General features: G+C 38.7%; 1 protein-coding gene across 1 annotated transcript in view; it reads right to left on the reverse strand.

Moving 5' to 3' along the window:
• fut8a (fucosyltransferase 8a (alpha (1,6) fucosyltransferase)) overlaps window positions 1–13,522 on the reverse strand; it is a 67,535-nt gene that overhangs the window by 45,135 nt on the left and 8,878 nt on the right. The window contains exon 2 of the mRNA XM_079458927.1: window positions 1,454–1,513. The gene's annotated coding sequence lies outside the window, so the exon portion shown is untranslated. The remainder of the gene's footprint in view (window positions 1–1,453; window positions 1,514–13,522) is intronic.

The raw sequence follows: 13,522 nt of genomic DNA on the forward strand, positions 1-13,522 counted from the left end.
TTGATAAGGAATGTGTGATGTAACATCACTGTTTAGATGTTTTACATTCCAGTGTCTTTACAATTTAAGCTGGTAATACCACGTCTCATTTATCTCCAGTGACGACAATGGTGAGGAGAAGGCTTCTGATTTCATGACTTATAACATCAGTATGTCATTGTATGCTAATAATTGCTGTATGTTAATCCATGTTGATTATTATTATAATTATAAATAAAAAACATGCCAGTGTTCCAACCCAACATATTTGAACTTTAGTCTTATGGCATTTCAAAAGAAAAGCTCATTGTTCCATGTCTGAATCACAGCACCGTTTGTTAAACAATATGCTGGCATGAAAGAGGAAACTGAAAAAGAGGATGTACCAAATTTAGATCCGTATTACGAATCTTTAGGTAGAAGTTGTCATGTTAGGGTTTTCTTGTTTAAGGATGTATACGTTTCAAGACCTTTCCTAATAACAGTTCTGCTTTACGACCCTCATTAAGTCCTGCAGGTAAGGTTGAATGAATTAAGTAGGTTACTAGCAACTCTGCTTAGGTCTTGAAGAAAAGCCTGTAAGAATGTTACAGAGACATGCAGGTGAAACATTAGACTTCGTGATGTCTGTCATATTAAACATGGAAAAAATGAAGAGCCACATCCTGAGTGTCTATCTTTAGGATAGGCGAATAATGAAACTCTTGAGCTATGAGATGTGACACATTTGCCCCCTGACTGTGGCGTCAGATGGACGGAATGCAGAAAAAGAGAGCGAGAAAAAGAGAGGAAGAGTGTTTTCAGGGGGTTTAGGGAGAATGAGGCCGAGAGGCTCCTGTCATGCTCTAGTTGGCTTGCTGAAAGATGCTTGAGACATGTTTAAGAGGGTGGGGAGTCTGTGCTGGGATTCTCCTTCACTGAGCAGCTTTGAGTCTGGACAGAGACAGCAGTAACAAGCCCGACTCACTCCGTACTTCCACAACCCACATGGAGGACAACATTAACTCACTGAGAGAGAAACATTACCAAATACAGCCTCGTGTTTAACGCTGCCAGACCTGTAACATGCACACTCGCAGCAAAGAATGTAGAAAGAATATGTGGACATAAAAAAAATACTTCAGCAGATGCATGTTTGGATGGAGTATGCATGGATGCACACATACAAACCTAGATCTTTAATATTGATTAAAAGGATAGTTCACACAAAAATGTAAATTCGGTCACCATTCACTATTTTCTTGTCATTTCTAACATGTATGACTTTCTCTCCTCCGCAGAACACAAAATAATATATTTGGAAAAATGTTGGTAACCAAACAACAGCGGTATACGTTCACTTCTATATAGCAGAAGGTAACGCTGGTTTTCGGTTACCAACATTCTTCGAAAGGTCTTTTTATTTGTGTTCTGATTGACAAATATGTATTGCAGTTAAACAAGCAGCCAAAATGTGAATGCAGATCCCACTTACCAGACTAGACGTCCCGTAAATATGCTTAGCTGTGACACATGCGGATGGTTCTCTTTCCTCCTGTAACACACACAAAAATTCACATCACTGACACACAGTAAATATTCTCACTGTTTTTTTTTTAGAGTCAGCAAAAAAAGAGCTCTTAGACAGGGGTAATTTATCTTCTCCTCAAGGGTATTCATGGAGGACCGGAAAGAGCATCTGGGTAAGTTACCGCATAAAGTAAAACAGTAGAAGTTTTGAGGGGAAGTGTGTGTATGAGATGCCCGCTGTTTCAATCACAAACTAGTGCTGATGCTGAGGGCTCAAAACAGCGACACCCACTCTCCCCTGCTGCCGTAGCAACAGAACTTAGGATGGATGGTGCCATCAGCTGTAACAGAAACCCATTAAGCCAAGCTCAGGTCCAAAGCAACGACATACAAACACACGCTGTATAAACACCTTTAAAGAGATCAAGAAGCAGAAATGTTAGTGTCTGGCTTAAATGCTTATGAGACACACAACATGACTGTAATGCCACAATGTTGGAGTACTTTAAATGCACCGTTGCATTGGATAAAGTATCTGGCAAATGCATAAATGTAAATAAAAACATCAATGTATGAATAAAAATAATAATTTAGATACAACATGGCAAATAAGGCAAAACCCTTTTCACAGAGGGGATGTTAAAATAATTCTTACTTCACTGCAATGCCAAATCCTAGGCTACAGATATTAGATATAGAGGCTAGTTATGTTTTATTAAATGCTCTCTTCCAGAGATAGTGCACCTACGAGATGCTTAATATTTCAGCGGTAGACATTGGAATTCTGACTGTGGTGAAGGGGAAGATGTGTGGCTGCTGTCTCCACGAAGTCTAATCAGAATGGTTTATGAGGGGTTTGGTCATTGGCATCCCAGTCAGTCGCCAGGATGCCGTCCGCCGCTCTGTTTGCCCGTACAGTTTGGGATGACAAATTCTTTGCAAAAGAAATGTAGCAGGTCATGCCTGCTGCGATTCACATCTCATGATAGTTTTTTCACATAAACCATTCACACCAATGCTACACATGGCAAAGAAACTTTAAACTTAAAGGGATAGTTCACCCAATAATGAAATGTCTTAACCTACTCACCCCCTTGTTATTTTATACCTGTATGACTTTCTCTGCAGAAAACGCAATAAGACTTTCTGAAGAATGTTGGTAACCAAACAATGACGGTATACATTGACTTGCATTGGTTTTGTGTCCATACAATAGAAGTGAATGGGAACCGCTGTTGTTCGGTTATACCAACATTCTTCAAAATATCTTAGGGGCCGTTTACACGAGACTGTTTTCAAGTGAAAGCGCAAAACAATTTATGCGATTTGGCTGTCCATTTACACGGAAACGGCGTTTTAGGGGACTGATAACGCAAGCTTTTGAAAACCGCGGCGTTCTCATTCCCGTGTAAACCCCGAAGTATGCAAGAATGAGAAAACGACATTGTGCGCATGCGTATTAGGTGTGGGGGTGTTGTATGCACGTGTACACCCAAACAAAACGAAGAAGAAACAAATACAACAGTGGCGGATGACATGGGATTTTTTGTGCTGCGCAATAGTTTGTTAACGCTTCTCCAGCAAAGTGTAGATTTACTAAACCAGTTCTAGAACCACCAGCGGACACAAATTATTTACCAACAGCAAAATCTTAACAGTCATTCACGGCGATGAAGGGTTTTTAAACGGCGCTTTTGGATCAGATGTGGGAGGACGAGAAGATGGAAGGAAAACTTTCGAATGTCCACTTTTCGTCATCTTATTGGTTTGTATATGTGCGCACGCTTCTCTTAACTATAAATGAGGAGAAATGCAGCGCTCTGTATTGTATGGTCTCTTTAGCGATGGAAGTCCGCCTTCCAATAAACCGTCAAGGCCACTTATTTAGGATGCATTGCTTTGCTTTCAAACCTGTTGTGACAAAAACGCTTTTGACAAAAATTCAGTGCGAATAAGCCTCGATAAACCCTGCAATCTATTCTCGCCTTTGAGGCAGCAATGTTTAGCGCACATGCACGAACCAAAGCAAATGTCATCAAGCTCATTAGAAGCATCGACTGCTGAGCAGAGCCTTTTACTGCAGTAAGTCAGCAGTGCTGGAGATCAAAGGTGAAACCAAAGGTAAAATGTCAGTGGGGATGTGATGGGCACCACTGTAATCTGTTTCTCCTCATGCTGTGCAGTCGCTGCAGACTAGCACATTTTCTACAAGCGCACGGAGGACGGGACGGAGGGACAACGAAACACCCCTGCAGTGTGTTTGCACTGTCAATGTGTGTGGAGCTGCCAGGTATAAGAGCATACACACGGATCTCACTGGAGGAGGTAGAAGCACAGATGGGCATTTCTGGATGGATGCTTCTCCTGGAGGGGTCAAAAGCGGTGGGCGGTGTTGGCAGACCTATTATGCTGCCGCACCAGCACATTGCGAACACATGCTCAACAAACATATGCCCTCATTGAGAAGTGTATATGGGCATAACAAGACATCTTGGCCTTATTAACCTAATGCTGAATTCTGCTCTTACGATTGCTCTTTAGTTTCGAATTTAGCATACAATTGGCTTGACTTGGGTCACGACAGCACGGCTAAAGATGCACCGAGATTTCATTTTTCTACCGATACAAATATTCTGATATTATTCATAGTTGGAATCTGCCGATGCTGATTTTGAAGATACATTTTAAGATAAATAACTTTTATTAATTAATATAATGACAAATTATATTGAACAAACTGGTGATGCTTTTTAAAAGGATACTCTGTTAGTACTCTATAATTCTGTTATCATTTACTCTGTATCCAAACCTGTGTAAATTTCTTGCAACTCTGGGAGATTATTGACTACGTAGTAGAAAACAAAAGTTAGTCAAAAGGTGGCCCAGAACTGTTTGCTTTCTTAAAGGGGTCATATGACACGGCTAAATTGAATATATTTAAGGTTCAAAAATGCTGTATTTTCCACATACCCAGCCTCTCTGAAACGCACAGATTTTTTTACAAAGCTCATCTCTCTGAAAAGCGAGGTGTGCTATGATTGGCCAGTTAACCAGTGCGCAATGATTGGTCAAATACTGCAAGCGTGTGATGGAAATGTAATGCCTCTTAGCCTATTTGGAACATCAGGTACTGCATGCTGTAGTGCTGGCCGGTATGACCATGAATTTATATAACAGTCTTTTCCAGATTTATACCAGTTCCGGTACATGACGGTATTTTTTAACCACATTTTATACTGATTAAGATAGGAAATCATGCAGTTGATTGACTTAAAATGCCCTTTTATACCGTCATATGGTGAGTGAATATTGTAGAAAAATGCCAAACTTGTGTTATATAGATAAGCAAGTCCCACAAAATGATGTTTTTTATTAAGAGGTTGAACTCATGAAATGAAGGAATCAGGATGCAAGACAGTTGCAGTCAAAATACAGAACCTTTTAATTTAGCAAATTTTAGCAAACTTCACAATGTAAACAATCCCCTTCCTATATTATAACAGCAAAATTAGGCTACTGTAATAACTGAATCGCATGCAAAGGTAACTTGCATACATTATTTAAGCAAATAAATAGAGACCAAAAAAAAAGTGTCCAAAAGTGTCACGCAGTGCCGCGTCCAGCACATTCTTTAAGCTACATACATCGGTAACACAGTATATTCAAAATGTAATAACAGAAATTCACACTGGTATTCCGTAAGAACCGGTATACCGCCCAGCCCTAACTGACAGGTATATCCACCTTACTTGCGTAAACATTTGGGCGGTCTTTGTCAAATCATACCACCAACTGACATGGATTTGTGAGGGTGTGTTTACACAAGGCAGGATTGGGTAAGCATTCGCTTTCAGATAGAATGCATCTTTTGTACCGACACTTTAATATTTGCAATTTTAAGTGTCTAATACATGCATGACACACCAAAGACACAGAAAGACACGTATTTGCATCATGTGACCCCTTTAAATTCCTCAAAATATCTTCTTGTCTGTTCTACAGAACAAAAAGAATGATGCAATATTTTTAGTTTGTTTTTTTGTGGGTATCCCTTTTACATTTTCTATATACAGAGCACATATTCATTGCATTGTCCTGTCCTCTTTTGATTGACAGGATGGATCTACCGACCCTGATCATCAGCTGTTTTAAAATGGCCATTATTCATTAGTATGAATCATTACCGATTATTTGCCGATTCTGAAGAATTAAACACACAAGGCAGTTTTTTGACCATTAGTGGAAAAAACAATTCAAGAGACATGATTGTGCCTTACGACAACACAAAGAGAATTGTACTATGTAAAGATTTTAAGTAAGACTGCAAAGCTTGCATGCGGCACAAGTTTCGGTGTGTTTCTAAAGCCCTACACAGATGAGCTAGTGATCCAAAGAAAAAGGAAGTAGAAAGAGAGAATAGTGCAAGGTAGACTGAAATCCTTGTTTGGAAATAAGTCTTGTTTCTTCCTCTCTTCTTCCCGCAGACACCATCACAAGTGTTTGCACAACAAATGCACATAATCTTCAGGAAATCGTGCACTCCATAATTAAATTGTAATTATTATTTACTCACCCCATTATTATTGTTACAAACATGAATGAGTTTACTCTTGATGTGTACCACAAAAGCTTCCATATAATAAAACAATTTAGGACTAGAGCTGTCAATCGCTAACAGTGACAGACTATTCTGTACAAAATCTGTCTAAAATCTAGAAAGGTCAATAATACTGTTGCTCTACTCAAAAATCTGCTTTAGCTCTATTGGTAATGATAAAAATAAAACTGTCCAAATTCCTAAACAAAGTTTGATTGTTTTAATGAATTGGCTGATCTAGTTCACAAAACCAGTCTGAATGATTCATTTATGAACCAGACCGATTCAGCTCTTACTGACTCAATGATTGCGAAGTTTGACAGTTCACTGGAGGGGAAAATTATCACTGAATAATGACTCGAATTTCAGGCTGTTACTTACACAAGAAAATGTTAAATATAGTGCACGAGTCTCATGAACAACATGCCCCATTTAAATACATGGAAAAAAGCCTTTCGTGATTCACAGAAAAAGAAAAAAAACTGTTTGGGAATAATAAGGAAGAGCAAATGACAGAATTTTCATTTTTGAGTGAACTTTTCGAGTCCGACAAATGTTTAATGGCTATGAACCAATTCAACCAAATGCTGAGTACAGCAAATGTGCGATATATTATACATTTCCAAACACTCTCTAACTACAGACGGTGTGAAAGAGGTGCCGTGCCATCACTCAGAGCCCTGCAGGCAGTGCAGATGAGGAGTTAAACCACGGAGGTTGGGGTAATTTGCATAGTAGATAATAAGGATGTGTGAGCAGTCATTGGGACTGTAGGTTTCCACTATATGCATTATAGGAAGGTGAACTGGAGCACCGTGGAACGTTAGCCCCAGGGTATTTTAAGCCACATATAATTCCATTAACATGAAAGTACGGGCACACGTGTACCCTTACGCTTCACTTGTTTAATTGACTAACACACTGATGCGTCAAAAGCAAATTGCTCCCATTATAGTCTATAAAGCTGTCTTCACATTTCCTCATGTCGATATGTCCTCAAATAATTGGTCTGTGTTACTGAATTAAAGTTGCATTCATGATATAGACAAGGTGTAACCATAACTTGCTTATAAAGCTGTAAAACTTTAGAGCATCAGGTCATGTATTCATGGACGCGTGCATTCATAGAGACAAACGACAGTACATGGTGCTGCTAGCTGAGCATGTGAATATTAAATTATGTTTGTTGTGGAATTAAGTCGGTTTAAATGATATGTTGATGAACTTGAGAAGCTCTTGTCTTGGAAGCATCCTTAAGTAACTCTATTAGCTTCCCTGGGTTATGGCTTCTAGGTATATGAGGTCACATATGTTTACAAATCTTCATATGCTTGTTGCATGAATTGAATTGATCGATTGTGTCATGTTTGATAAATGACAACAATATTAAGTGTCTCAGCACACAACCCAAACGGGAAGAAAATGAAATGCTTGAGAAACAAGATAGAAGGAGTCTGTCTGTTAGTAGAAGAGAGGCAACCAAAAGCTAAATGTACGTATTGCTATGGTGTTACTGGATAGCTGAATAGCAATTTCTCTATATTGATCCCTCTGATTCCTTTTTAATGTTAGGTCTATTGGATTTCTATAGCTTCTTTGTACATGTGCTAGGTGAACACCGTAGGTCCTCTCAGAAGTTACACACTCAAAAAGAAAAAAAGGGTTGTGGATTTTGTCTTGGAAGCCCCAGTGATTAACAAACAAATTAGCACCTTGCTGAATCCTACGAAGAACAGGGCATACAAAGCATGCACACCGGTTATCTCATAGAGGCGAAATCATTTATATAATGAGGAGTAGATAATCCAATTCGCAAAAGAAAAGATTGATGGTGTGTTTAATAAATGACATTATTGGCATGTACCCAAAAGGCTTTCAACGCACAGACGATATAATTTGCCTGACAAGGAACAGTTTGTATTTCATTTGATTATACAAATAAAGAACACTGGACTGGGTAAACTTTAAAAAACTTTAAGACTGTTTGAAATTATATATATTGTCGCTGTCCTTACGAACGTAAGTTCTCAGGAAATGGAAAAAATACTGTACGTTTTAAATGATTATGTTACAACGCCAATTCTTTTAGTTTATAAGCACTTTTTAATATGTGGTTTGGTTATATATCTGCAAACCCAGTGACAAACATAAATGTACAGTAACTAAGAATAAACAAAACATTAAATGACGAAAAATGGGTCTTCCAACACAGGTCTTCGAATTTGTGGCTTACACTCTTTTTTTGCTTACACAAAATGAATGGTTGTTTGTTACCAAGTGTTCGGTCAAAAGGGGACAAACCTAACCATTGGGTAAAATGAACCCAGAAAATGTTTTGACCCAACAAAGGATTAAAACAACCCAGCACATGTTCACTTTTAACCCAGTGGTTGAGTTTGTCCCAATGCACTGTTGAAACTAACCCAGCATTTTAGCATAAAATGAGCTCACACAATCAATTTTCTTAAATGAAAGGAACTCTATATAGCAACAGTTCTGAATAAACTCCTTCTACCCAACACATCGGTTTGTAAATCCTTAATGGAAATTTCACCACATAAAAGACAGAATTATAAAGATAAATGTTGGGAGTGCAATTAGTACCGCAGACCCCGTGCCAGACACGACCCTGCGGAAGTTCACTCAACGTTGGGCCTGATGGTGCTATCACATCTTCACACTCCGCTCTACACACAAGACTTTTCATGACGAGGGTGATGAGTTTCAGCATCATTAGGCCCGTACCATTCTGCACCAAATTGCTGCATGTGTGCAAGTGTAATTTGCCTGGCGGAGAAACCGGGCCTATTCAGTGATCAAGAAAGACTGAAGCAAACCGACAATTGGTTATGCCGTAGAGACAGATTTGAGGGAGTGTTCTTGTGTGTTTCTGAGAATCTGTCTGACAGATGGTTTTCAGTGGGTTCTGGGCAAAGACTCAAGCTAATTTGGAGATGGTTATATTGATTGGAAGGCAGTTGGCTGAGGGTGGTAGTACTGAGCTGAAGAGGTGGGTACAGGCAGAGCGGAGCTTAAGGATCACTACCACTCCACCGCCTCATTCTGGCTTATGTGATACTCGTAATCGCTCAGGATGTTTTTAATAAAATGAGGCACAGACGGAGTGCTAGACTTCTTTTTGAAATACAGCTTGATTAAGCACCTAATCACACATCTGAATAAAAAAACAACCCATTTGGCATTTGAAATACAATTTATTATAAGCAAGAGCTGTAAAGGAAAGAAATAAAAACGTGTGTACAAGACTACATTACTAGTACAAGAAATAGTCATCAATGTTTCTCATGGACACACCATAGCACTCAAACACTAACGGCCATAAAGAGCAACAACTTTACCACCCGCAGTATTAACATAAAGGTGAACTGTTGTATTTGGCAGAGGAACAGTGCCGGATTCGATCTGATAAAAGATCAGTTTTGAGTTGTAAGTAAAGTGTAAAACCCTGCCCTTTATTTAAAGTGTAAACATCAAACCAAAAAGCTGAATCTGAATCAAGACACGTGTCAAGGGTAGGTGACAGTAGGTAGGTAACCAGGAAAAAGCTGGTTAGCACTCCCGGAGCTGGGCTGATATCAGAAACTGTAATTGCCAGGCAATAAGACCCCTCATAAACTGAAACGTTCGAAGTGCAATGTTACTAATACACTAGACATGACTAGCATGATTTAACACAAAAAGAAAAGGTACATTTTCTAATTCAGGATACATTTTTTGTCTACAAAATCAATAAAAATCAACATGTATATAGTCACATACACAGCCTAAACTCAACTGACACATCTGTAGTTCGAAAATCCTTCCAAAAAACATACAAGAAACCTGCAGTTTCTAATCTGTCATATTTTGAGCCTTTTACGTCAAGCAATCTTTCACATCGTTTCTTGAATGCGCAGCATAAACAAACCTGTCATCTGCGATTTTATCATACATCCAGAAGTCAACATCACCCCCGTTGAGTCCTTGACATTTGCGTATAGAATAAAAAATATCTTTGCATTTCTCAAACCCATAGCTTGAAAAGCTTAAAACAAAGAGCTCAAAGATCACATCAAGAATGGTAAATCCGATAACACTGTGCTCTCAGAAAAGGGTGAAAGAGGCCTCTGTGCACTACAGTAAGTGAAGAAACCTACACTACGACATGCATTGCTCCAAGACAATAAATCAGAGATCACCAACAATTAGCCTTTCTGTGGAAAATCTTTGGCCTGAGCAATGCTAGGCTTGACACTGAAAACGAGCTGCAAACGGTGTATGATTATACCCAACATAGAATTGTGTATCCTAAATTCTAACCATAACGAAAAATAATCCATAAGAAACCAAACAACATTGGCAGTGGGTTGGAACCAAAGGGCTATTTCTCACGGGCACGTATGTAATGGACCACAACTCTTTGTCTTGAGGAAAATTGTAACAAAAAACAGATGAATTGTGGAGGAGATCTCAGACGCAAGTAGCCCCGCCATTCTGATCCATTGCCGAGGGCAAGAACGTTAAATGAAAAAGTTCTCATCAAGAGCGAAGAGGGCTTCTCCTTTGAAATAAATGGCACCCACACCTCTAGCTTGTAGAAAGGAGACGCAAAGATAATGAAACGGCTGGCGGATGTTTATCGACTTTTATGAATTCTATTTGATCCTTCTTGTTTGGCAAAAACACAAAATGCCCTTGTGCCGCCGGTGCCGAGGGTGGGCAGGACAGCAGAGGGAATATGACAAGGAATGCAAGCAGGCAACAGATGGGAAACAGAGTGGCCAATTACATGATGCTATAAAAATCGCTGGGTGTACGGCATGAGAGGAGGAGATGAGGTGATTCATTCAGACAAATGATACCTCTCGCACGATGCCTCCTGCTAGAACCCGCTTTATGTCACGCTTTGTTTCCAGCTACCGTGCACATTAGGACCCACACGGAAGGTATACTGAAGAATGCTAATGCATCACCCAAACCGCACAGAAGAAGCTGCTAGGTGAATTAATAGTGGCGATTGATCTCAAATAAATGCGGTATTGTCAGAAGAACACAAAGTGCTTGCCGTGCGGTAAGCCACAGGCATCCCAAAACATTGCGAAGCTTCTTTGTGATTGTTTCCCGAGGGCATTCTCGCTGCCCTGAAATTCAGTTTTGCCATCCCGAAAAGCCTGTTTACGCGCAATTCTTTATGCTCACAAAGGACGCTCTGATCGCACCAATAAACCGTGCAAATCGCAGAATTACCGAAACATCCATTCAAACCAAACTCATGAGAGCAGCGACTGCAACGTCTGTCACTAGGCATGCTTATTACCATGCATGTCAGTGGATCACTGAAGAGGCCAGTTTACTCGATATCTGGACCTCAGCAAAATAAACCACATACTGCTGTCTGTCCTGTCTTCTTCTGTTCTCTGACATGCTATCAGTATTCATTATTCCTGCAAATCTCAGCCAAGGCAAGGTGCATACATTTGAAAGCCTAATAAATTAACCTTAGATTATTTATTACATGCCAGTTTGGTAAATCTGTTGTCTACCTTTAAGGCATTCAAAATTAAATCAACTGTGTCATTTCTTATCAGCATATCGTCATATAGTTTGGCCTTAATTCTAAGGTGGCTCCTAAGATGTCAAACAAAAACTTTTAAAAGAAACTTGCATCAACAAACATGATCTGCAATGTTTACAAAATGTCCATTTCATAGCATGTTTTGCAAAAAAAGAAAGAAAAGAGAGAAGCAATGATGTCTAAGCAACTTTTATAAATCCTACCTAGTAATTAGACATTAATGATGTAATAATTATATGTGGAAATCTTCAGTAGTGATAACCAATAGTCTTGTAAACAGTTTTTTAAATCTTTTTATAATTTTTTATCTGAGAGAAATAAAAATAAATATTTTATAGGTTGCCTTTTGGAAGGTACAGGTTGATTTGTTACTTCAAACAAAATCAAGCTTAATGTAAAGATCTCTGTGTGTGTGTGTGTGTGTGTGTGTGTGTGTGTGTATACAAAATGTTGCGGAGGATGAGAACATCAGTCATGGACACTTTTCCCCACACTTCTTTATTTGTATTATACATGAATTTTCTGACAATTTCTTTATCAATTGAGAAGATCTAGTAGAGCATCCAATTACTTTTTTTCACAACCTTTTAATTTTATTCATGTAGCTACTCAGACATAGCTGGACGCATTATGGTAATGAGATTTTCCAGAAGAAAATTAAATAAAATAATAAAATAACTTATTCCTATGTTAAAATTATTCTTTGTGCAAGGTAGAGAACATAATTATCTTTATCAGTGTTTCCCCTACCATTACATTAGGGGGACGCTCCAACCCTCCAACAGCAGCCCCCCTCCAACCTCCCTTGAAGGTCAAGTTAATTTTATTTTCTATATAGCGCCATATCACAAAAGAAGTCATTTAAGGTTACCTTTCCAATAGAACATGTCTATTCCTTGTTCTTTTATTAAACCAACTAAATAGCATTATGTTACTTATCTTATTTACACGGTGCAATTTCTATTTCGGTTTCTAGATCTGGCCAGATACGCGAATTTTGTCATTTAGGAGACACTTTTATCCAAAGCGACTTTCGAAGTAGGGCTAAACAATAGAAGAAATTTGTGCAACCAAAGAACAACAATGCATAGGTGCAGTAAAACTGGTCTCACGTGTCGGGAAATATGTCGCATCATCCACCTGCTCCGAGTCTAAGCACAGCCTGCCCTGCACCTGACAAGCAGCAAAAGTTCAGTCACCACCGGATGACAGGTTTTCACCCAACTTGGCTTTGTTCCATCCGGACCGCGAATCAAAATGAAACATCAAAACATCAGACTATTTCTGTAGTTTAAATTGAGCAGCGCGTCTACATAACTGAGCTGTACACATCACGTCATTCATACTGTGGAATATGAAATAAATGGCCTGATAATACATTACATGCTAACTTTTTATATACATATTCGACAGGGCTCAACTGATTAACTATGATTTATCAAAAAACATATTGTCCGGACCTCCACTGCAAAGAAAATATAGACACCACCCACCCGTCCCCCAAAGCTGTAAACCTTTAGGGGAAACACTGTTTATAATAAAGATTTTTGTGTAGCTATACGTTTAATATTTAAAATCATTACTGCCATGATTAGGGTGGTGTATAGACAACAACTTCAAGATACACATCCCGATACGATATGTATTCTGATATGGGTTTTACAAATAGACAATATGTATGATGAATAAATATGAATATATGCATAAAACGTGCAGTCAGAGTAAATAGATTTAATTAAAAAAAATAAATGTGTTGAATTGAAATAGATAATGGATTTCTAGATGTTAGAATTCTAGATATAAGATTATATATGTAAAGGTGCTGAAAGTTTAAGCAGGTCTTTGCCCTTCAATTTCTATTA

Source organism: Barbatula barbatula (genome assembly GCF_947034865.1).
Source record: "Barbatula barbatula genome assembly, chromosome: 6".
Classification (NCBI taxonomy): Eukaryota; Metazoa; Chordata; class Actinopteri; order Cypriniformes; family Nemacheilidae; genus Barbatula; species Barbatula barbatula.